The sequence below is a fragment of the Triticum dicoccoides genome, chromosome 1B (assembly GCF_002162155.2).
Source record: "Triticum dicoccoides isolate Atlit2015 ecotype Zavitan chromosome 1B, WEW_v2.0, whole genome shotgun sequence".
In the NCBI taxonomy this organism is placed as follows: Eukaryota; Viridiplantae; Streptophyta; class Magnoliopsida; order Poales; family Poaceae; genus Triticum; species Triticum dicoccoides.
The window spans coordinates 430,610,606-430,635,392 of record NC_041381.1 but is presented as its reverse complement, the minus strand read 5'-3'; positions in this window follow the sequence as shown (position 1 = coordinate 430,635,392).

Below are 24,787 nucleotides of genomic sequence, written 5' to 3'. Positions count from 1 at the left end.
GCCACCGTATTTGGCGAAAAAAACATTTCCCCCTAACTGCTGGGACTCACCAGCTACATCTTCGCACGCAAGGAAGTGCGTTCGGGCAAAAAAAAAACGATTCGCCCCCTGACTGCTGGGACCCACCAGCTACATCTTCGCACGCAAGGAAGTGCGTCCGGGCAAAAAAAAGCGATTCTCCCCCCTGACTGCTGGGACCCACCAGCTACATCTTTGCAGGAAAGGAAGTGCCTGACAGTCGGGACCCACCTAGTCGAAGCGTACGTAGTGTTGTCATTCTGGTCGCGAACGTGTACGTACATACTGGTCATAGTAGAGGCGCGCACATACACGTACATACAGCGGCGAGGGTGCAAGAAAGAAAATACGGCCACGTACGTACATACGGGCAGGGTCTCAAACGCCTACTCGCGCATACGTACATGGCTGGGTCGGAACAGAGAAACAGCGTCGTCGTCGTGTTCATGGGGAGGCAACGAAATGCGTCGTGTTCATCGGGAGGTAACGGAACGCGTGGGAGCCAACCAGCTGGGTCGGAACGAAATGCGTGGTCGTGTTCATCGGGAGGGCTTGGACGGAACAGGCGATGGAAACAAGGCCTGGCGTACCACACAATGGAGGAAACGACCTTGTGTTCGACCGGCCACATTCGAAACGGGATCCTGTTCATCGGGAGGGGTCTGGCGTACCGCAAAACGGAGGAAACGGACCTCCTACGGTCGAAACGGGGTCCTGTTGATCGGGAGGGGCCTGGCGTACCGCAAAATGGAGGAAACGAACCTCCTATGGTCGAAACGGGGGTCCTGTTGATCGGGAGGGGTGTGGCGTACCGCAAAACGAACAAAACGGACTTGTGTTGGAGCGCTACGGTCGAAACGGGGGGGAGGGGTGTGGCGTATCGCAAAACGGGACTCCACAAGATACTGTTCATCTCCACCGTCGACCTCCTCCAGCCTCCACAGGCTACCGTCGACTTCCTCCAGCCTCCACGGGCTCCTGTTCATCCAGCCTCCACCGCATGCTACTCCACCGGCTACTGTTCAACCACCACTCCACGGGCACACCTCCACCGTCTACTGTTCATCCAGCCCTCCACACCACGGGGTCCTGTTCAACCACCCCTCCACGGCCACCCCTCCATCGTCTACTGTTCATCCAGTCCTCCACACCACGTGTTCCTGTTCATCCAGAGGTAACACCACCGCTCACTATTCATCCAAACCCCCCGCAACGCTCACTGTTCATCCCAGAGGCGGGATCGATCGGCTTCAGTTAGCAGCAATAGCGAAGGAATCGCTCCATCGGGTTCAGTTAACAGCCATCGATCGATCGCTCGGGTTCAGTAACGCGTAGCCTACAGTGCAATCGCTCATGTTCAGTTAGAGCCCAAGGCCTTGCTCGGGTTCAGTTAGAGCCAACGCCCCGCACACACACGCGTACGTACAAGAGAAACGCGCATCGCTCCGCCCCCGACCTCCCACCGTAACCGGCAACTCCCCGAAATTTTCCTCCCCCTCGCTTCTACCATGGTTTTTTCCGTCATGGACGGCCCAAAGAATGTCATGCAGCTGCGTCTCCGGCCCGCCCAGGACGAAAAGCCCATTTTCTGTCATGATTTTTTGTCATGGAAGTAGGATCCCACCACATCTATGATGATACCGGGTTTTGTCACAATTATCATCATAGAAGTGTCATATGTATGACAAAAAAAATTCCTTCGGCCCAAAATGTCACGGATGTGTCTTTTTTTTGTAGTGCATAATGTGAAATTGTGTCATGCTATCTTGTTTAGTTAGCCATCATATATGTGAAATTGTGTCATGCTATCCCGTTTGGTTAGACAACATAAATGTGAATTATTTCATGCCCTCCTTTATTCCCCATTATCCATTGCACCTGTCTATCATACAATGTTTGTACTTTCAATTACTTTTCTTGTTTATCAACCATTTGAATTGGAGAGGGTGATGGCAGTATCTAAGGGAGTAACAACACGGTCTTCAGAAAAGATAGTGCTACTAGTTGATGCAGATAGAACCACGGTTGTACTTTCCCAAGGACCAGATCCACCACACATAACCCAGACTCTCGAAGATTGTACTCCTACCAAGTTGGACGGAGAACCATCTACACCCCTTCTAACCCCAACCCCGGCAGATAGTAACCCAGTTCGAGTTGACACAACACCGTTGAGGGAGTCCTGGATAAGGGGGTATTCGGACAGCCGGACTATGTACTTTGGCCGGACTATTGGACTATGAAGATACAAGATAGAAGACTTTGTCCCGTGTCCGGAAGGGACTCTCCTTGGCGTGGAAGGCCAGCTTGGCGATTCGGATGTAGATCTCCTTCTCTGTAAACCGACCCTGTGTAACCCTAGCCCCCACCGTTGTCTATATAAACCGAAGGGTTTAGTTCGTAGGACACATGAACAATCATACCATAGGCTAGCTTATAGGGTTTAGCCTCTCTGATCTCATGGTAGATCCACTCTTCTAATACTCATATCATCAAGATCAATCAAGCAGGAGGTAGGGTATTACTTCCATCGAGAGGGCCCGAACATGGGTAAACATCGTGTCCCCAGCCTCCTGTTACCATTAGCCTTAGACGCACAGTTCGGGACCCCCTACCCGAGATCCGCCGGTTTTGACACCGACATTGGTGCTTTCATTGAGAGTTCCTCTATGTCATCGCTATAAGGCTATATGGCTTCTCCAACCTTCAACCATGTTGTCCTGGGCGAGACTTTTCTCCCCGAACAGATCTTCGTATTCGGCGGCTTCGCACTGTGGGCCAATTCGATTGGCCATCTGGAGCAGATCGATAGCTACGCCCCTGGCCATCAGGTCAGGTTTGGAAACCTAAACTACACTGCCGACATCCACGGAGACTTGATCTTCGATGGATTCGGGCCCATGTCAGGAGCGCCGGACAATCTTGACGTGTAGGACCTAGATCGGCAGTCGGAAAGTATTCGGAACATCACACCTGCTATAGCTCCGGACCTCGTTCCGGAGCAGGTCGTGCCTTCCAAGGATGGGTGGATGGACCCCGCCCCGGAGGTCGCACACTCCTCGGCGTTGGAGCCGAACATAGACTCCTCTCCTAAAGGGATCTATGTCTCCGGACCCCCGGACTCATCTCCGGTAGTGTGTTCTGGACCGCGCGCACTTGTGCCCATCAAATCTAACTGGGCTCCAGTCATGGAGTTCACCACCACGGATATCTTTCAACACTCACCCTTCAAAGACACGCTGAATTCATTAAAATCTCTCTCTTTGTCGGGAGACTCCTGGCCGAACTATGTCCGGCTCGAGTGGGAAACTGGCGACGAAGAAATTCGTCACCCACCCACCACCCACTTAATAGCCACGGTCGATGACTTGACCGACGTGCTTAACTTCGACTCCAACATCGACGGTATAGACGACGATGCGGGAGAAGAACAGGAACCACCGCCCACAGGGTGCTGGACTGCCACCTCTTCATATGATATATATATATGGTGGATACTCCCAAAGAAACCAATGGCGATGAGGCAATGGGAGATAACCCCTCAGGGAAGAAAGCGAAACATGAGCATCATCAGCGCTGCTCCAGGCCTCGCCACAACAATACAGGCACAGGAGAAAATCCAGATGGTGCCGAAGAAGAATATGATCCTGACCAACCCACCTTCGAGCAAGCCGAATAGGAACACGGGCAAGCTAGCCCAGACGAATAGGCGATGGACGGATACTTGGAGGATGATAACTATATGCCTCCCTCCAAAGACGAGGTGAGCCTCGGTGACGACGAATTCGGCGTACCAGAGGATCCCATAGAGCTGGAGCTCTTCAAGCGCAGGCTTATAGCCACTGCAAGAAGCCTGAAGAAGAAGTAGCAGCAGCTCCAAGCTGATCAAGACCTTCTCGCACACAGATGGACCGAAGTCCTGGCGGCCAAAGAATACGGACTCGAATCCCCGAGCAGGGGATACCAAAAACACAAACCGTTAGAAGAAGAGGTCGAAGAGCCCGAACTTCCAGCACAAGACGAGGCTGACCGGCCACCACGTGGATGGGACAAAACGGCATATCAGGCCGTACACCAGCCCGCACCCCCATGCCGGTTCACTACGGCCCGGGGCAATACACAGGACCTGCGGGACACATTGGAAAACAACGCAAGACAACCAAGATCGATCTACGGATCACGAGGGCGCACCACAGCTCATGACACCGATCGTCACGCCGGATACAATACTGATAAATTCGGGAAGGCCGGACATTACCGACCAGACCTAATCGGACTACGCCGCGACATAGACCGGCACAGAGGCGCTGCACACCCCCTCTGCTTCACTAATGAAGTAATGGAACATGAATTCCCAAAAGGGTTTAAACCCGCTAACATCGAGTCCTATGATGGCAAAATAGACCCCGCGGTGTGGATCGAAGATTTTCTTCTCCACATTCACATGGCCTGCGGTGATGACCTACATGCCATCAAGTATCTCCCACTAAAGCTTAAAGGGCCAGCTAGACACTGGCTGAAAAGCCTACCAGCAAACTCCATTGGCAGTTGGGAAAATCTTGAGGACGCAGTCCTCGATAACTTCCAGGGCACCTATGTGCGACCACCGGATGCTGATGACTCAAGTCACATTACCCAACAGCCGGGAGAATCAGCCAGGAAATTTTGGACTCGGTTTCTAACTAAAAAGAACCAAATTGTCGACTGTGCGGACGCCGAGGCCCTGGCGGCCTTTAAGCATAATATCCGTGACGAGTGGCTTGCCCAACACCTTGGCCAAGAAAAGCCGAAGACCATGGCGGCACTCACGACATTAATGACCCGCTTTTGCGCGGGCGAGGATAGTTGGCTGGCTCGCAGCAACACCGCGCCAGCAAACCCTGGCACTTCAGATATCCGTGACAGTAATGGAAAGCCATGGCGCAACAGACACAAGCGTCGGAACAACATCGACAATGTGGAGGATACGGCAGTCAATGCCGGATTCAGCAACTCCAAATCCGGTCAGCGGAAGAAGCCGTTCAAAAGAACCAATTTAGTATCGTCCAGTCTGGACCGCATACTCGATTGCTCGTGCCAGATTCACGGCACCCTCGATAAACCAGCCAATCACACTAACAGAGATTGCTGGGTGTTCAAGCAGGCCGGCAAGATAAATGCCGAGAACAAGGACAAGGGGATGCACAGCAATGATGACGAGGAGCCCCGGCATCCGAACACTGGAGGACAGAAGAAATTCCCTCCCCAGGTAAAAGCGGTGAACATGATTTATGCCACTCACACCCCCAAACGGGAGCGAAAGCATGCACTCAGGGACGTCTATGCGATGGAGCCCGTCGCCCCGAAATTCAACCCATGGTCATCTTGCCCGATCACTTTTGATCGTAGGGACCATCCCACCAGCATCCGTCATGGTGGCTCAGCCGCATTGGTCCTTGACCCAATCATCGACGGATTCCACCTCACGCGAGCCCTCATGGACGGTGGCAGCAGCCTGAACCTGCTTTATCAGGACATAGTGCCCAAAATGGGCATCGATCCTTCACGGATCAAACCCAACAAAACCATCTTTAAAGGTGCAATTCCAGGGGTAGAGGCCCGCTGCACGGGCTCAATCACACAGGAAGTGGTCTTCGGATCTCCGGATAAGTTCCACAGCGAGGAGTTAATCTTCGATATTGTCCCTTTTCATAGTGGCTACCATGCACTACTTGGACGAACCGCATTCGCGCGTTTCAATGCGGTACCGCACTATGCATACCTCAAGCTCAACATGCCAGGACGTCACGGGGTAATAACAGTCAATGGAAATACGGACCGCTCCCTCCATACGGAAGAGCATACTGCGGCCCTCGTGGCAGAAGTACAAAGCAGCCTCCTTTGACAAACAGCCAATCCGGCAACAACATCCCCGAACACCATCAAGCGAGTCCGGAGTACCCCGCAACAGGACCGTCAGGCACGCCAGGAGCTTGATTAGCAACCCGTCCTCCACCCTAGCCCCATTCAAGCGGCATTCGTGCCACGCGTACACAACTACGCACTCAAAATACCATGGGCATAGGTGGAGGCGAGCCGACAATGCGGCCAGAGTGCGGTTCAGCCGCCATGAGGGCCGCATACTATTTTCCTTTTTTCAGGACCCCACTTTCGGGTAGCCCCTTCAGAAGAGATCGGATAACCGGACTCATTATGGAGAGGACACCAAGGAGGCAAGAGGCTTTTGCACACAAGGGAATACTCAGGTGGCCTTCTTCAATGATCGTTATACCTGTCCTTACATACCCGCATGTAGCCTGCCCTTGGTTAGGACATGTCAAATAGTCCTATTTCTTTTTGCTTAATGCATTGCTTGTACACTTACGCCTCGCCGTATTGTCCAAATAAATTGTAAGTAGTACATAGCGTCAGCTTCTTATTACTATTTTCATTTTTTTTTTGTTGAATATTCATTCAATATTGCATCCGTACATCTTGGTACGCTCAGTTTGCCATGGGCTTCTTATCGAGCCCCACAAAATGGCAAGAAAAGTCTGAACACTTTCAACAGTGCGGCACCCCAAACTTATAGCATTATATGCATCAACTCCGAATCATGTCTTGGGTCAATAGTTGGGTTAGCCCGGCTCCCTTGTTTTGCTACCTTCCGTTCCGTTATATCGGCTAAGGTAGCATAGGGAGAACTACTGCGATTGTGTCTCGGTTCTTTCGGATGAGCACCTCAGTAGAGAAAGCCGAAAACTGGCCGTCATGATGCGGCGAGAGCTGGTCGCTATTCGCGAGGTACTAATCCCTAAAGATTTTTTCCGCTTAAGGCGAGGAATCGGCCTTGCTCGATTTAGGCATGTATAACGCCCCAGTTCGGCCTTCCGAACACTAGGGGCTTCGCTGAAATTTAAAATCATAGACTTCTATGGCCAAGTGAGAGTTATAAAGCCGAATAGTCCGATTGCCTCGTTCGCTGCGCTAAACACCTCCTTAAAGGACCAAAACTTTGGATAAAGAGTGTTTGGGTTTCCACAAACACCCCAGTACTAGTTACAAGGGGGCGGAAGCCAACGACTGGCCTACTTTCAGATTTTGATAAACGGCCGCAGAGAAGGTAATATTTTAAATCGAACAAAGTGTTACATAGCACAAATAAACCCGTTCTCATATTACATGGACGACATGAGTACATTCACTCAAAATTATGTTCTTAGGACATTCATTCGCCACAAGCCGAGCACCTTTCATAACACCATCATAATACATTTCGGGATAATGGTGCTCCTTGCCCTTTGGGGGTCTATCCTTCACGAGCTTCTCAGCATCCAGTTTGCCCCAAAGCATCTTCGCGCGGGCAAAGGCCCATCGGGCACCCTCAATACATACAGATTTCTTGATAACTTCTAGCCGTGGACAGGCACGCACCATCCGTTTCACCAGGCCAAAGTAGCTACCGGGCAGGGGCTCGCCAGGCCACATCCGGACTATGAGGTCCCTCATGGCCTGTTCGGTCGCATTGTGGAGTTCAACCAGCTACTTCAGTTGGTCACTCAGAGGCATCTGGTGTTCGGCCCCAGTATATTGGGACCAGAAAAGCTTCTTTGTAGAGCTCCCCTCTTCAGTGCGATAGAACTCCGCGGCATCCGAAATACTGCGTGGCAGATCTGTGAATGCCCTTGGAGAGCTCCGGATTCATGTAAGTAAAAGAAATGACTCCTCCACATGCTTGCTTTGCATAAAGAATGTCTTACCCTCCGCTATCTTCTTGGCCGTCTGGATTTCTTGGAAGGCCTTTTGGGCCTTGGCCTTGGCATCCGCCGCACTCTGGAGGGCCTTCGCAAGCTCAGACCCTTGCGTCTCGGAGTCATGCTCCAATGACTCGAACTTCTTGCCGAGCTCCTGGAGCTCTTGCTGTACTTCTCCCACCCGAGCATCTTGCTTCTCGCGCTCGGTGCGCTCCGTATCTGCCTTGGCTTCGGCCGCGGACATCACTTCTTTCAGGGCCGCCACTTCGGCTGCGGTCCCTGTCAAAAGCCATGATGCTTCGTGTTAGCATCATCAACTTTTTCTACTCTATACAACATACAAGTGGAGTTTCACTTACCGTTATTCTCCTCGAGCTGCTTCTTCACGAGGCCGAGCTCTTCTTCGGCCTGCCCCAATTCGCGCTTGAGTCCAGCAACCTCAGCCGTGTGTGCGGCGGCGGTCAGCAGCAGTGCCTACAGACAATTATTATTAGCTTCCTGCGGATTTCTAGTTGACCCTCCGTTTGGCTTTTCTTTCCGAACACCAACCAGAGTATCAGGGGCTAGTGTCTATCGGGTGATACTTCCTCACACTTTTTCATTACTTACCTCAAAGCCTGTTAGCAGGCTGGTGCAGGCTTTAGTCAATCCACTTTTGGCGGACTGAACCTTCTCAATCACCGTACTCATGAGAGTACGGTGTTCGTCGTCGATAGAAGCGCTCCGAAGCACTTCCAACAACTTATCTAATGCCTCCGGCTGGGTGGAGGTCATCGGCACGGCCGGCTCGCTCTCCTTTGCGAGGGGCTGCCTTCTAGAATCCAGAGCCTATGGAGGCTCCGGCGCAGTAACCGGCTGGGAGCCAGGCCTGCTCTGGCTCCCGTCTTCACAATCCATGGGGTCCCACCCCCCATTTGTCCGGCGCCTAGGATCTTTCCTTGGGGCGTCTCCGGAACCATCGCCTCCTGCTCCAGCATCCTCCGGGACAATACCTCGGTGTCGTCCACGGGCCTTGGGGAGGTTGCCGTCAGGAGTGAATTCATCTTCGACTCGTTTAGGGACTCCTCCGAAGAGGACTCCTCGAGATCGGCCCCGGCTGGACTGCATAAACGTGTTCGGCATCATTACAAACCAAGAGGTCAAAGTCGCATGGAAAATATTATGGAATGCGGATACTTATGACCTCGCGCAGGGTTTGCCCCTAGGCAGCCACTCCTCGTCACTGAAAGTGGCGGTAGTGGATTGATCTGGAAGGGACGCCTTTCCCCTCTTTGGCGTCCCGACCTCCCGGACAGGGCGGCCTTCCTTTTATTCTCCTCCCTAGTACGGGGAGGGGGCATTTCTTCATGTTTCCCCCCATCCTCAGGGGGGGTCTTCTTCGTCATCTTCGGATAATGACTCTATCACGGCCCGGCGCCAGAGACTTTTTCTGGTCCCCGCAGCCGCCTTCTTGGGCCCTTCGGCCCCCTCAGTTGAGGCGGCCTCCTCCTCCTCCTCCTTCTTCCTCTCCTCCCCTTCATGGGAAGAGTGCGCCTCGTCCTCTTCTGGCGAGGCGTCGGGTGCGGCCTCGTGCCGAAGACCCTTCCTGGTCCCCGTGGCCTTCTCTTCGGCCTTTTTCTCCGGCACCTTGTAAGGCGCCGGAACCAGCATCTCCGCCAGGAGTGCACTTACTGGGTCCTCAGGCAATGGAGCCGGACAGTTAATCCACTCCGCCATCTCCACCCAATCTTGTTCGGTTAGCAAGGTGACTTAAAAATCCTCCCCCAAATATACTCGGAAGGAAACATCTCGTAATAACCAGAGGACTTGCCAGACTGGCAAGGCGAGTTGCGCTGAGCCCCCGGTCCTCGGAAAGGGGAGGAGGGACTTCGCCGGTCTTGAACAAAACCTTCCAGATTTCTTTGTGCGTTGTGTCGAAGAGCTCTAGCAGCATCTGGTGTTCGGCCGGGTCGAACTCCCACATATAAAACGCCCATCTTTGACACAGGAGAATCCGGCGAATGAGCATGACCTAGACCACGTTGACAAGCTTGATCTTCTTATCCCTCATACTTCTGAGGCAGGTCTCGAGTCCGATCAACTCCGTGGGTTCACCCCAGGCCAGGCCCTTCTTCTCCCAGGAAGTGAGCCACGTGGGGATTCCGGATCTGAATTTGGGGGCCGCCACCCAGTTGGCGTCGCGCGGCTCGGTGATGTAGAACCATCCTGATTGCCACCCCTTTATGGACTCCACGAAGGAGCCATTCAGCCATGTAACATTGGGCATTTTGCCCGCCATGGCACCTCCGCACTCCGCCTGTTGTCCGCTCACGATCTTCGGCTTCACGCAGAAGATTTTCAACCACATGTCAACGTGAGGCTTGATGCGGAGGAAGGCCTCGCACACGACGATGAACGCTGAGATGTTGAGGACGAAATTCAGAGCCAGATCGTGAAAATCTATCCCGTAGTAGTACGTGAGCCCGCGGACAAAAGGGTGGAGTGGAAACCCTAGTCCACAGACAAAATGAGGGAGAAATACTACTCTCTCCCGAGACTTCGGAGTGGGGGTAATCTGTCCCTCTGCCGGAAGTCTGTGCGCGATGCTCTCGGCCAGGTATCCGGCCTCCCGAAGCTTGGTGATGTTCTCCTCTGTGACAGAGGAGGCCATCAACTTGCCTCCCACTCCGGACATATTGTGATCCTACGGAGAAGGTGAGTGCTAACTCTTGAGCACTGCGTTGGATTTCCCCGAAGAGGAGAGGTATCAATCCAGTAGGAGATCACACACAAGTCCCTCGTACCTACACAAAACGATAGCAACTCGCAACCAACGCTTAGGGGTTGTCAATCCCTTCACGGTCACTTACGAGAGTGATATCTGATATAGATAATATTTTTGGTATTTTGATAGATAGATGCAAAGTAAAAAGTAAAAGGCAAAGTAAAAATAAAGCAAGTAAATAAAGTAGTGGAGATTGATATGATGAGAATAGACCCGGGGCCATAGGTTTCACTAGTGGTTTCTCTCAAGAGCATAAGTATTCTACGGTGGGTGAACAAATTACTGTTGAGCAATTGATAGAAAAGCGAATAATTATGAGATTATCTAGGTATGATCATGTATATAGGCATCACGTCCAAGACAAGTAGATCGAAACGATTCTGCATCTACTACTATTACTCCACTCATCGACAGCTATCCAGCATGCATCTAGAGTATTAAGTAAAACAGAGTAACACTTTAAGCAAGATGACATGACATAGAGGGATAAATTCATGCAATATGATAAAAACCCCATCTTGTTATCCTCGATGGCATTAATACAATACGTGCCTTGCAACTCTTTCTATCACTGAGTAAGGACACCGCAAGATTGAACCCAAAGCTAAACACTTCTCCCATTGCATGAACTACAAATCTAGTTGGCCAAACCAAATGGATAATTCGAAGAGACTTGTAAAGATAACTCAATCATACATAAAAGAATTCAGAGAAGAATCAAATATTGTTCATAGATAAGCTGGATCATAAACCCACAATTCATCGGTCTCAACAAACACACCTCAAAAAGAAGATTACATCGAATAGATGTCCACAAGAGAGGGGGAGAACATTGTATTGAGATCCAAAAAGAGAGAAGAAGCCATCTAGCTAATAACTATGGACCCGAAGGTCTGAAGTAAACTACTCACACTTCATCGGAGAGGCTATGGTGTTGATGTAGAAGCCCTCCGTGGTAGATGCCCTCTCCGGCGGAGCTCCGGAACAGGCCCCAAGATGGGATCTCGCGGATACAGAAGGTTTCGGCGGTGGAATTAGGGTTTTGGCTCCGTATCTGATCTAACGGGGGTATGTAGGTATATATAGGAGGAAGGAGTACGTCGGTGGAGCTCCGAGGGGCCCACGAGGCAGGGGGCGTGCCCAAGGGGGTGCCCTCCACCCTCGTGACCTCCACGGCTGTTCCTTGGAGCAGGGTCCAAGTCTCCTGGATCACGTTCGGTGAGAAAATCACGTTCCCGAAGGTTTTATTCCGTTTGGGCTCCGTTTGATATTATGTTTCTTCGAAATACTGAAATAGGCAAAAAACATCAATTCTGGGCTGGGCCTCTGGTTAATAGGTTAGTCCCAAAAATAATATAAAAGTGGAAAATAAAGCCCAATATAGTCCAAAACAGTAAACAAAGTAGCATGGAGTAATAAAAAATTATAGATACGTTGGAGACATATCAAGCATCCCCAAGCTTAATTCCTGCTCGTCCTCGAGTAGGTAAATATTAAAAAAGAATTTTTGATGCGGAGTGATACTTTGGCATAATTTCAATGTAAATCTTCTTAATTGTGACATGAATATTCAGATCCGAAAGATTCAAGACAAAAGTTCATATTAACATAAAAGTAATAATACTTCAAGCATATTAATCAAAGCAATCATGTCTTCTCAAAATAGCATGGTTAAAGAAAGTTATCCCTACAAAATCATATAGTCTGGCTATGCTCTATCTTCATCACACAATGTATTTAATCATGCACAACCCCGATGACGAGCCAAGCAATTGTTTCATACTTTATTAATCTCAAACTTTTTCAACTTTCATGCAATACATGAGCGTGAGCCATGGACATAGCACTATAGGTGGAATAGAATGGTGGTTGTGGAGAAGACAAAAAGGAGAAGATAGTCTCACATCAACTAGGCGTATCAACGGGCTATGGAGATGCCCATCAATAGATATCAATGTGAGTGAGTAGGGATTGCCATGCAACGGATGCACTAGAGCTATAAGTATATGAAAGCTCAACAAAAGAAACTAAGTGGGGGTGCATCCAACTTGCTTGCTTACGAAGACCTAGGGCACTTTTGAGGAAGCCCATCATTGGAATATACAAGCCAAGTTCTATAATGAAAAATTCCCACTAGTATATGAAAGTGACAACATATGAGACTCTCTATCATGAAGATCATGGTGCTTATTTCGAAGCACAAGTGTGGAAAAAGGATAGTAGCATTGTCCCTTCTCTCTTTTTCTCTCATTTTTTTATTTGGCTGTTCTCTTTTTTTATGGCCACTCCCATTTTTTTATTTGGGCCTTTTCTCTTTCTTTTTTTTGGCCACTCTTTTTTTTCGTCCGGAGTCTCATCCCGACTTATGGGGGAATCATAGTCTCCATCATCCTTTCCTCACTGGGACAATGCTCTAATAATGATGATCATCACACTTTTATTTTTCTTACAACTCAACAATTACAACTTGATACTTAGAACAAAATATGACTCTATATGAATGCCTCCGGTGGTGTACCGGGATATGCAATGAATCAAGAGTGACATATATGAAAAAATTATGAATGGTGGCTTTTCCACAAATACAATGTCAACTACATGTTCATGCAAAAAGCAATATGACAAAAGTAATGTGTGTCATATGAACGGAACAGTGGAGAGTTGCATGGCAATATATCTCGGAATGGCTATGGAAATGCCATGATAGGTAGGTATCGTGGCTGTTTTGAGGAAGGTATATGGTAGGTGTATGATACTGGCGAAAAGCGCACGGTATTAGAGAGGCTAGCAATGGCGGAAGGGTGAGAGTGCGTATAATCCATGGACTCAACATTAATCAAAAGAACTCATGCACTTATTGAAAAAATTTAGAAGTCATCAAAAACCAAAGCATAAAACGCATACTCCTAGGGGATAGATTGGTAGGAAAAGACCATCGCTCGTCCCCGACTGCCACTCATAAGGAAGACAATCAGTAAATAAAATTGTGCTCCGACTTCATCACAAGCGGTTCACCGTACGTGCATGCTACGGGAATGACAAACTTCAACACAAGCATTCTTTAAATTCATAATTACCCCTACTAGCATTGCTTTAATATTATCACCTCCATATCTCAAAACAATTATCAAGCATCAAACTTATCTTAGTATTCAATGCACTCAAAAGAAAGTTTCACAAATCTTGAATACCAAGTATATTATCTTTAAGCAAATTACCATGCTATTAACGACTCTCAAAATAATCTAAGTGAAGCATTAGAGATCAATAGTTTCTTTAAAACAAATACACCACCGTGCTCTAAAAGATCAAAGTGAAGCACTAGAGCAAAATTTATTACGCTCAAAAGATATAAGTGAAGCACTATGAGCAAAACTACCAAGCTCGAAAGATATAAGTGAAGCACATAGAGTATTCTAGCAAATTCTAAATCATGTATGGCTCTATCAAAAGTTGTGTACATCAAGGATGATTGTGGTAAACTAATAAGCAAAGACATAAATAATACAAGACGCTCCAAGCAAAACACTTATCATGTAGTGAATAAAAATATAGCTCCAAGTAAATTACCGATGGAAGTAGACGAAAGAGGGGATGCCTTCCGGGGCATCCCCAAGCTTTGACTTTTTGGTGTCCTTGGATTATCTTGGGGGTGCCATGGGCATCCCCAAGCTTAGTCTCTTGCCACTCTTTGTTCCATAATCCATCAAAAGAATTCACCTAAAACTTGAAAACTTCACAACACAAAACTCAATAGAAATCTCGTGAGCTCCGTTAGTGAAAGAAACAAAAGACTACTTCAAGGTACTGTAATGAACTCATTCTTTATTTTTATTGGTGTTAAACCTACTGTATTCCAACTTCCTTATGGTTTATAAACTAATTTATTAGCCATAGATGCATTGAAATAAGCAAACAACACACGAAAAACAGAATCTGTCAAAAACAGAATAGTTTGTAATAATCTGTAACTAACGCAAACTTCTGGAACTCTAAAAATTGCAACCAAAATAGTAAGTACTGGACAATTTGTTTATCTATCAGCAGCAAAAAGAATCAATGCAAAATCACGTTTCTGTGATTTATTGACTTTTTTCTCGTGAGTGCAAAGTTTCTGTTTTTCAGCAGAATCAAATCTACTATCATCATAGCTTATCTATAGGTTCTACTTGGCACAAACACTAATTAAAACATAAAACCACATCTAAACAGAAAGTAGAAACAAAATTTAACACTAAACAGGAACAAAAACAAAGAACACAAAATAAAATTGGGTTGCCTCCCAACAAGCGCTATCATTTAACGCCCCTAGCTAGGCATAAAAGCGAAGATAGATCTAAGTTTTGCCATCTTTGGTAGGCAATCCATAAGTGGCTCTCATGATAGATTCATATGGTAATTTTATTTTCTTTCTAGGGAAGTGTTCCATACCCTTTCTCAAGGGAAATTGGAATCTAATATTCCCTTCCTTCATGTCAATAATCGCACCAATCGTTCTAAGAAAAGGTCTACCAAGAATAATAGGACATGAAGGATTGCAATCTATATCAAGAACGATAAAATCTACGGGCACATAATTCCTATTGGCAACAATAAGAACATCATTAATTCTTCCCATAGGCTTTTTAATAGTAGAATTCACAAGATGCAAATTTAGAGAGCAATCTTCAAAGTCACGAAAATCTAGCAAATCACATAAAGTTTTGGGAATAGTGGAGACACTAGCACCCAAATCACACAAGGCATGAAACTCATAATCTTTAGTTTTAATTTTGATAGTAGGTTCCCACTCATCATAGAGTTTTCTAGGCATAGAAACTTTCAACTCAAGTTTTTCTTCATAAGATTGCATCAAGGCATCAACAATGTGTTCGGTAAAGGCTTTATTTTGACTGTAAGCATGAGCAGAATCTAGCACGGATTGCAACAAGGAAATACAACCAATCAAAGAGCAATTTTATAATTAAATTCCTTGAGATCCAAAATAGTGGGTTTAGCAACATCAAGATTTTTATTTCTTTCAATCCCACTTTCATCAATTTCATCATCAAGATCTAGAAACTCAGAATTCTTAGGACGCCTTCTAGGTAAAGGAAGATCATATTCAGTTTCATCAATATTCATATTGCAAAACAAGGATTTAATAGGGGATACATCAATAACTTTTAGATATTCATCTTGATTTTCATAGGAATTGGAAGAACACACTTTAATAAAGGCATCTTTGGAAGCACGCATCCTAGCGGTTCTTTCCTTGCACTCATCAATGGAAATTCTCATAGCTTTGAGAGACTCATTGATATCATGCTTAGGAGGAATAGATCTAAGCTTTAAAGAATCAATTTCAAGGGAAATTCTATCAACGTTCCTAGCCAAATCATCAACTTTAAGCAATTTTTCTTCAAGCAAGGCATAAAATTCTTTTGTGAATTCATAAACTCTTTAACACTACTCTCAAATTCAAAGGGCATCTTATTAAAATTTCCATAAGAGTTGTTATAGGAATTTCCATAATTATTAGAAGGATTACTAGGATAAGGCCTAGGATTAAAATTCCCTCTATACGCGTTATTTCCAAAAATATTCCTTCCAACAAAATTCACATCCATAGATTCATTATTATTCTCAATCAAAGTAGATAAAGGCATATCATTGGGATCAAGAGAAGTATTTCTAGTAGCAAACATCTTCATAAGTTCATCCATCTTTTCACTTGAAACATTGATTTCTTCTATAGCATGCACTTTTTTACTAGAAGTTCTTTCGGTATGCCATTGAGAATAATTAGCCATAATGTTATCAAGCAATTTTGTAGCATCTCCTAACGTAATTTCCATAAACGTGCCTCCCACGGCCGAGTCTAAAAGATTTCTAGAAGCAAAATTTAATCCGGCATAAAAAATTTGTATGATCATCCATAAATTCAAACCATGAGTAGGGCAATTGCGAAGCATCAATTTCATTGTTTCCCAAGATTGGGCAACATGCTCATGATCAAGTTGTTTAAAATTCATGATATCGTTCCTAAGAGTGATGATCTTAGAGGGAGGAAAGTATTTAGAGATAAAAGCATCTTTGCACTTGTTCCAAGAATCAATACTATTTTTAGGCAAAGACGAAAACCAAATTTTAGCACGATCTCTAAGTGAAAACAGAAATAAATTCAATTTGACAATATTGTTACCTGTATCTTTCTTCTTTTGCATATCACACAAATCAACAAAATTGTTTAGATGAGTAGCGGCATCTTCACTAGGAAGGCTGGCGAATTGATCTTTCATAACAAGATTCAGCAAAGCGGTATTGATTTCACAAGACTCATCATTATTAAGAGGAGCAATCGGAGTACTAAGGAAATCATTATTATTGGTATTCGAGAAATCACACAATTTGGTATTATCTTGTGCCATGGCAACAAGTAATCCAACACACAAGCAAAGGCAAACGAGAAAAAGGCAAAAGAGAAGGAGAGGAGGAGATTGGGAAAGAGAGGGCGAATAAAAAGGCAAGGGTGAAGTGGGGGAGAGGAAAACGAGAGGCAAATAATGTAGTGCGAGAGATAGGGATTGTGATGGGTACTTGGTATGGTTGACTTTTGCGCGAATTCCCCGGCAACGGTGCCAGAAATTCTTCTTGCTACCTCTTGAGCACTGCGTTGGATTTCCTCGAAGAGGAGAGGATGATGCAGTAGAGTAGCGTAAGTATTTCCCTCAGTTTATGAGAACCAAGGTATCAATCCAGTAGGAGATCAGACAGAAGTCCCTCGTGCCTACACAAAACGATAGCAACTCGCAACCAACGCTTAGGGGTTGTCAATCCCTTCACGGTCACTTATGAGAGTGAGATCTGATAGAGATAATATTTTTGGTATTTTTGATAGATAGATGCAAAGTAAAAAGTAAAAGGCAAAGTAAAAATAAAGCAAGTAAATAAAGTAGTGGAGATTGATATGATGAGAATAGACCCGAGGGCCATAGGTTTCACTAGTGGTTTCTCTCAAGAGCATAAGTATTCTACGGTGGGTGAACAAATTACTGTTGAGCAATTGATAGAAAAGCGAATAATTATGAGATTATCTAGGTATGATCATTTATATAGGCATCATGTCCAAGACAAGTAGATCGAAACGATTCTGCATCTACTACTATTACTCCACTCATCGACCGCTATCCAGCATGCATCTAGAGTATTAAGTAAAACAGAGTAACACTTTAAGCAAGATGACATGATGTAGAGGGATAAATTCATGCAATATGATAAAAAACCCATCTTGTTATCCTCGATGGCATCAATACAATACGTGCCTTGCAACTCTTTCTGTCACTGAGTAAGCACACTGCAAGATTGAACCCAAAGCTAAAAACTTCTCCATTGCAAGAACTACCAATCTAGTTGGCCAAACCAAACGGATAATTCGAAGAGACTTGTAAAGATAACTCAATCATACATAAAAGAATTCAGAGAAGAATCAAATATTGTTCATAGATAAGCTGGATCATAAACCCACAATTCATCGGTCTCAACAAACACACCGCAAAAAGAAGATTACATCGAATAGATCTCCACAAGAGAGGGGGAGAACATTGTATTGAGATCCAAAAAGAGAGAAGAAGCCATCTAGCTAATAACTATGGACCCGAAGGTCTGAAGTAAACTACTCACACTTCATCGGAGAGGCTGTGGTGTTGATGTAGAAGCCCTCCGTGGTAGATGCCCTCTCCGGCGGAGCTCCGGAACAGGCCCCAAGATGGGATCTCGCGGATACAGAAGGTTGCGGCGTTGGAATTAGGTTTTTGGCTCTGTATCTGATCTGACGGGGGTACATAGGTATATATAGGAGGAAGGAGTACGTAAGTGGAGCTCCGAGGGGCCCACGAGGCAGGGGGCACGCCCAGGGGGCGCCCTCCACCCTCGTGACCTCCACGGCTGTTCCTTGGAGCAGGGTCCAAGTCTCCTGGATCATGTTCGGTGAGAAAATCATGTTCCCGAAGGTTTTATTCCGTTTGGACTCCGTTTGATATTATGTTTCTTCGAAATACTGAAATAGGCAAAAAACAGCAATTCTGGGCTGGGCCTCCGGTTAATAGGTTAGGCCCAAAAATAATATAAAAGTGGAAAATAAAGCCCAATATAGTCCAAAACAGTAGACAAAGTAGGATGGAGTAATCAAAAATTATAGATATGTTGGAGACGTATCAGTGAGAACTTGGGCGCTAGAGCTCGAGGGTGCGAGAACGGATGAGAAAAGAAGGAAGAGGGCGTGGGTGAAAATGGGAAATCACCGTCCCCTTATAAAGGCGATGCAGAATGTGCGCCTCCCCACTTGCCTCTCGAAATCTCTTATTCTTCCAAGCGCCTCGATTAATGGCGCTGGTTGGGTTACCCATAGTCGTACTGATGGAGATCCCGCGATAAGGGGACACGATCTCTGCTTTAACAAGACGTGCCAAAGAAACCGCCTCGCGATGTGTGCGGAAGTAGGTTGAAGAAAGGTTCGAATAAGAACCGGACCGTGGCGTGATGTCACTCTTCGAGGAATTGTCAACAGATTGGATTCGTGGATTATTATTATTCTCTCTACGGTGATGTATGGAATGTTATCTTGCAGAGCCGGACACGGTCCTTGTGTTCAAAATTTATTGGAGTATTCGGAGATGGAACCCGTCTCGCAATGCCGAAGACAATCTACGCGCCGGACTCATCGTCATTGAAGCCTGGTTCAGAGGCTACTGAGGGAGTCCTGGCTAAGGGGGTATCCGGACAGCCGGACTATGTACTTTGGCCGGACTGTTGGACTATGAAGATACAAGATAGAAGACTTCGTCCCGTGTCCGGAAGGGACTCTCCTTGGCGTGGAAGGCAAGCTTGGCGATTCGGATGTAGATCTCCTTCTCTATAAACCGACCCTGTGTAACCCTAGCCCCCTCCGATGTCTATATAAACCAAAGGGTTTAGTCCGTAGGACACATCAACAATCATACCATAGGCTAGCTTCTAGGGTTTAGCCTCTCTGATCTCGTGGTAGATCCACTCTTGTAATACTCATATCATCAAGATCAATCCAGTAGGAAGTAGGGTATTACCTCCATCGAGAGGGCCCGAACCTGGGTAAACATCGTGTCCCCAGCCTCCTGTTACCATTAGCCTTAGACGCACAGTTCGGGACCCCTACCCGAGATCCGCTGGTTTTGACACCGACAACCGTCTCCACCACAAAGCACCCAAACACGAGCAATTAGTAAGGGAACTGCAGTGCCCAAAGCATGAGGACCACCACTCTGAATCCCAACTCAACATTTAAAGGAGAAGAAGATTTGTTCTCAGGTCAGGTTCTGTATCTATGGTTCATACTCCTTTGCTCTTGCATTACTGTATTTACTCATACCAACTATTTTCAAATTTGAAGGATGGAATTGAAACTCCAATGGTGCAACAGGTATGTTTTAAACCTGTTTCTTTAACTGGTTTGCTGTTGTAACCTGCTCTATGTTGATTTCAGTTTCAATTGAATAAACAGCTATGTTCTCATGTCATCACACTACAAGTGTTGTTATTGCTCTATAGTTTCACCCACTTATATTCTGTCTATTCTGCTTTGTCTTGAACAAATATTATTTGAATTGTGTCTCTATCTTGATTTGGCAACAAAAACTAGAATGATATAGACTATAAATTGGCCATGGTACATAGATATATGTTTGTTTCATGCTATTATCCTGTCCACTTTACTACTGAACTCATTTACCAAAATGAGTTTCATATACAACATGGTAAACCTATGATGTGTTTGCTTGTTTCTCTTTTAGAATGCAGACAAAATATTGGAGAATAGTACCCCGTTATGCTATGGTAAAGGAAATAATGCAGATAAGGTTCAAGATAGTGAGACATCCCTCTTGGTCTCCAAGAAAGCTGATAAAAACTATCTTGACGACAGTGAGAGAACCCAAAAGTCATGTCTTGATGTAGTGTTCAAGTTACTGGCCACTACTGCTGGCACAAGCTCTTCGAACTTGCTGCCTGAATCAGTTCGTCTTCTTGAGTCTCAACTTCAAGTTGAAAGACATCGATCAGATGTGTTGCGACAGGAAGCTGAAGGACTGAGGAAGTCCCTGCAGAATTTAGATGCATACTTCCTGGTGCAACAGCAAGCGCTGGAGGATTTAAGCGCCAAATAAGAGAAAGTTAATAAGCTTGCTAAGCATCTTGCCAGCATTATGGGTACCCAGGATATTGTTTCTTGAGATCTTCTAAATTGGTTTCAGTTCTGGAGTTGTTTTGCTGCGGCGTTTATTTGCGTTGGTCGCCAACTTTGACAACCAGTGTATATGATATGCTGCTTTGTTCCCTATATTTGCACTGGTGGCGAACTTTGATGCCCAGTGGATGTAATATGTGTAATAGCCATGATAGCCTAGCGTAAGTTGCTTGCTATTTATTTCCTTGTTGTCTTGTTTATTTGTTTGCTTGAAGTCAGTGCAGTTCTTTTTCCACGGTTTGCTAGTGGCCGCAATAACCTATTCTTAAAAACTAGGCCACAATAACCATGGGCTACATATTTACTGTAGTAACACTGGGACTCTTACTGGCTATAGAAACAATGGGCCTTCTACGGGCTATAGACACAATGGGCCTTCTACGGGCCGTATCATCAATGGGCCTTATATGGGCTGTATGATCGATTGGCCAAACATGGGCCAATAACAGACCGCATTATGGCCGTAAACGGGCTAGAGTTGGAATCGTCCGTTCATGGGCCGACCATAACGGGCCATCGTTAATAGGCCGTATTTGATGATGCTATGAAAACGGCCCAACATATTAACGGGCCACAAACGGGCCGACTGTAACCTCAGGCTGAATTTGGCCCACAAGCAGAAAATGATAGTAACGGGCCGTAAGTAAACGAATGCTGGAAATGAGCCCAGGAATAAATGGGCCCTGAGAAGACCGAAAGATTACATGGGCTGGAAACGTCCCAATGGAATAACGGGCCGTTAATGGGTATAAAGTTATACACTGTTCATTACGGGCCAGTTCCACCACGGGCCGTTAATGGCTATAAAGTGATACACTGTTCATTACGGGCCAGTTTCACCATGGACCGTTAATGGGTATAAAGTGATACACTGTTCATTACGGGCCAGTTTCACCACGGGTCGTTAATGGTATAAAGCAATACACTGTTCATTATGGGCCAGTTTCACCACGGGTCATTAATGGGCCAAGTGTTACAAAGGGCCTCATATGGGCCGAAATACGTCATGGGCCATACATGGGCTAGAAGTTAAAACAGGATGGAATTATATTGGATGGCCCAAATGATGCTACTGGGCCTAATTCGGATAGGTCGTAACGGGCCCTGGGTTAGCGGGTTGTAAATGGGCTATATGTGAACAAGGCGTTAATAGGCTTCCCATGGGCCGGCCTGCCACCTTTTGACAAAGTCAAACGGGTCGGCCTTTTCACAGGAATGGGCCTCTGTTCGGTCGTGCCACGTGTCGATGTATCATAGGCGCCTTCTGTCCAATGAGTGGATGACATCTGTATCAACGGTGAGCCGACACGTGTTTCCTCTAGCCAATGATGATTTTACACATGGGAAATCCCCATTGGTCGGGGCTGTTAACGGGTTATTGGATCCAAATTCAGACCCGATAGCTTAACGGTGTTCCGTTATGGTGGATGCCACATGTGGGTCACCCTTGACGAAAGAACTTCTATGACACGCGATTTATCGTCATGGAAGTGGACACTTCCGTGATGATAATTTTGGTAATGTCAAGGAACACTTCTACGACAACACAGGTATGACTATCTTGATCCGGTCATAAAATCGTCATGGATGTACATGATTGACAGAAAATGTGACCTACTGTGACAAACACGTATCATCACGGAGGTGTATTTTTTTTGTAATGGGGGGTAGGTTTGTAAAATCCCAATTTTCAATTTGGATGTTATACATAGATCATCATATGCATATCATATTTTATTCCATTTTGGTTGTGATCCAAGAAATCGTAAGCAACTCAAGGACCCAAGGAGAGAGTTGGAGGTTTCATCTAAATTTCATATTTGAAATTATTTTCAAATTTGAAAAGAGGATCAATTTTTTTTCAATTATTTCTTTCCAATTATTTCCAACAATAAAAATAAATGAGAGAAGATAAAATGACTTCTTCAACAGAGGAGAAATATTGGAAAAGAAATTTTGAAAACAAATTATTATTTATTTGTAGTTTTATTTGAATTAGAGAAAAACATGCATTTTTTAAAATTGCATTTAGTCCAGAAAAATGTTCATATTGTCCCAAATATTAGGTAGGGATAGTGAAAATTGTTTCTGGAATTTTAGATTTTTATTTTTATTTATTAGGATTTTCCTCGCGAAAACCATTAAAAAAAACTTCTTCATGGGTCGGCCCAGCCGCAGCTGGGCCACGGCCCAGTCGAGCGCCGCCGCCTTCCTCTGACTCGGGACCGGAGTCCCGAGCATGCATGCCGCCGCCGCCGTGTCCAACTAGGACTAGGTGAACCCCGCTCCCTCCCACAAGCCGCCCGCCGCCTCTCCCCTCTTATAAAAGCCGCCGCCCCGCCGCATATTCCTCCCCAAACCGCAGCGCCGCCGCCGCCACTAGACGTCGCCCGCGTCGCTGCTGCTGCTGCCGTTGCCCCGCATCATCGTCGCCTCGCATCACCGTCGCCCTGCCTCGCCAGGAGCCGCCGCCGCCGATGCCAAACCCCGCCATTGACCTCGCCGCTTGGTTGACCGATATAAGACCGCCGGTCTTTTTCTCGGTTTAGTTTTCGTTTTTTTAGTTTTGGTTTATTAGGTTTAGATCGGGTTTTTTAGATCGTTAGTTGATGAACATTCACCCATTAGTTTATTTTAGCGAATGAATTCATTCGTTAGGTTTTGTTAGCGAACGTTTGTCCGATAGATTTTTCTTTTTAGTTTTATTTTCGTCCAGGGACCTATCCACGAATAGTCTTCTCGCGATTTAGCCCCTGATCTTAAAACTAGCGTAACTTTTAGCTCATTTGTCCAAATTAGGTGAAACCAATGCCTAAATCTTTGTTACGATCTCTTCTTTCCAGTAACCCAACTTGAACATGATTTTTACAATTTAAAATTTGAGTTTAGTTCATATTAGTATTCGATCTTGTTTCGTTTGTATCTTGAGTTTCATACCTCCATTTGAGTTGTTTCTTTTTGCGAATCGTAGCTAATCACATGTACCTACTGTGAACATCTAATCCAAATGAAAATAATGTTGTTAGGTTTTGTTTTTTGTTTATTTTAGTCGGTTGTTTGCTTCGAGTTTTATTTGGATCTTTTCTCGATTTCTCTTTGTTTCGTTTGAGTGATTGCTTATGTATGCTATTGTTTGTCTACGCTAGATTACCTGGAGTGCGAAGCTTGTTACTACGAATCTCTAGAGTTCGCAGATTGTCAGCAAGGCAAGTTACACTTTGATCATACTTTTCTATACCCAGTTTTTACTATGCATTAGCTTTGCCCCTCAAATATTTGCATGAGTAGGATTGGGAACATGTGGTTTGGTTGTAGTACTTGAGGTAGGAACCTAATACCTTTTGATCACCACGGGAATATATAGTATGCTCTATTATTGCTTAGCCATGCACGTAGACGGGGATTGGATCATGATACGCATGGAAGTTCTGAGAGTTATTAAGCATGGATAACATTAAGGTGGCAACTTTAATACACATCTAGGTGGATTGGTTGGGGCACCTGGAGATTCCAGTGTTTGTCCATTGGGAAATCCCGAAGTACTCGTGTGATTTTTCCTCGATTCGCCACCCAAGCTCAAAGGGATCATATGATATTTCATGCCTAGAAACTTCTGTGTGCAGCCACAAGCCATTATGGGCTCTGGCATAGTTGAGTAAGTTGTATGAGCTCTCGAAGAGGTGGACTAGTAGATGTAGGGGAAAGTAGGTGTACCGGTCTGCCTGGAGTAGAGAGTCAATATTTTAAATAGCGCGCTACAAAATATAGCGAGGCCCTTCTCTAAATGCTACACAATTTATAGCGCGCTAATAGCATGCTATATTTCAAAATAGCGTTTGCAAAAAAAATCAAATATATCTAGAAATAAAGTATTTAAGCAACTAAATTTTTCATAGGAGCAAGCAATATTGCATCTAATAAAAGGAGTGAGAAAGCTAGTGGGAGAATCTAATAAAAGGAGTGAGAAAGTTAGTGGTCGTGGGTTGGTTTTGGCCTACTGGGCCTGCTGGGCTA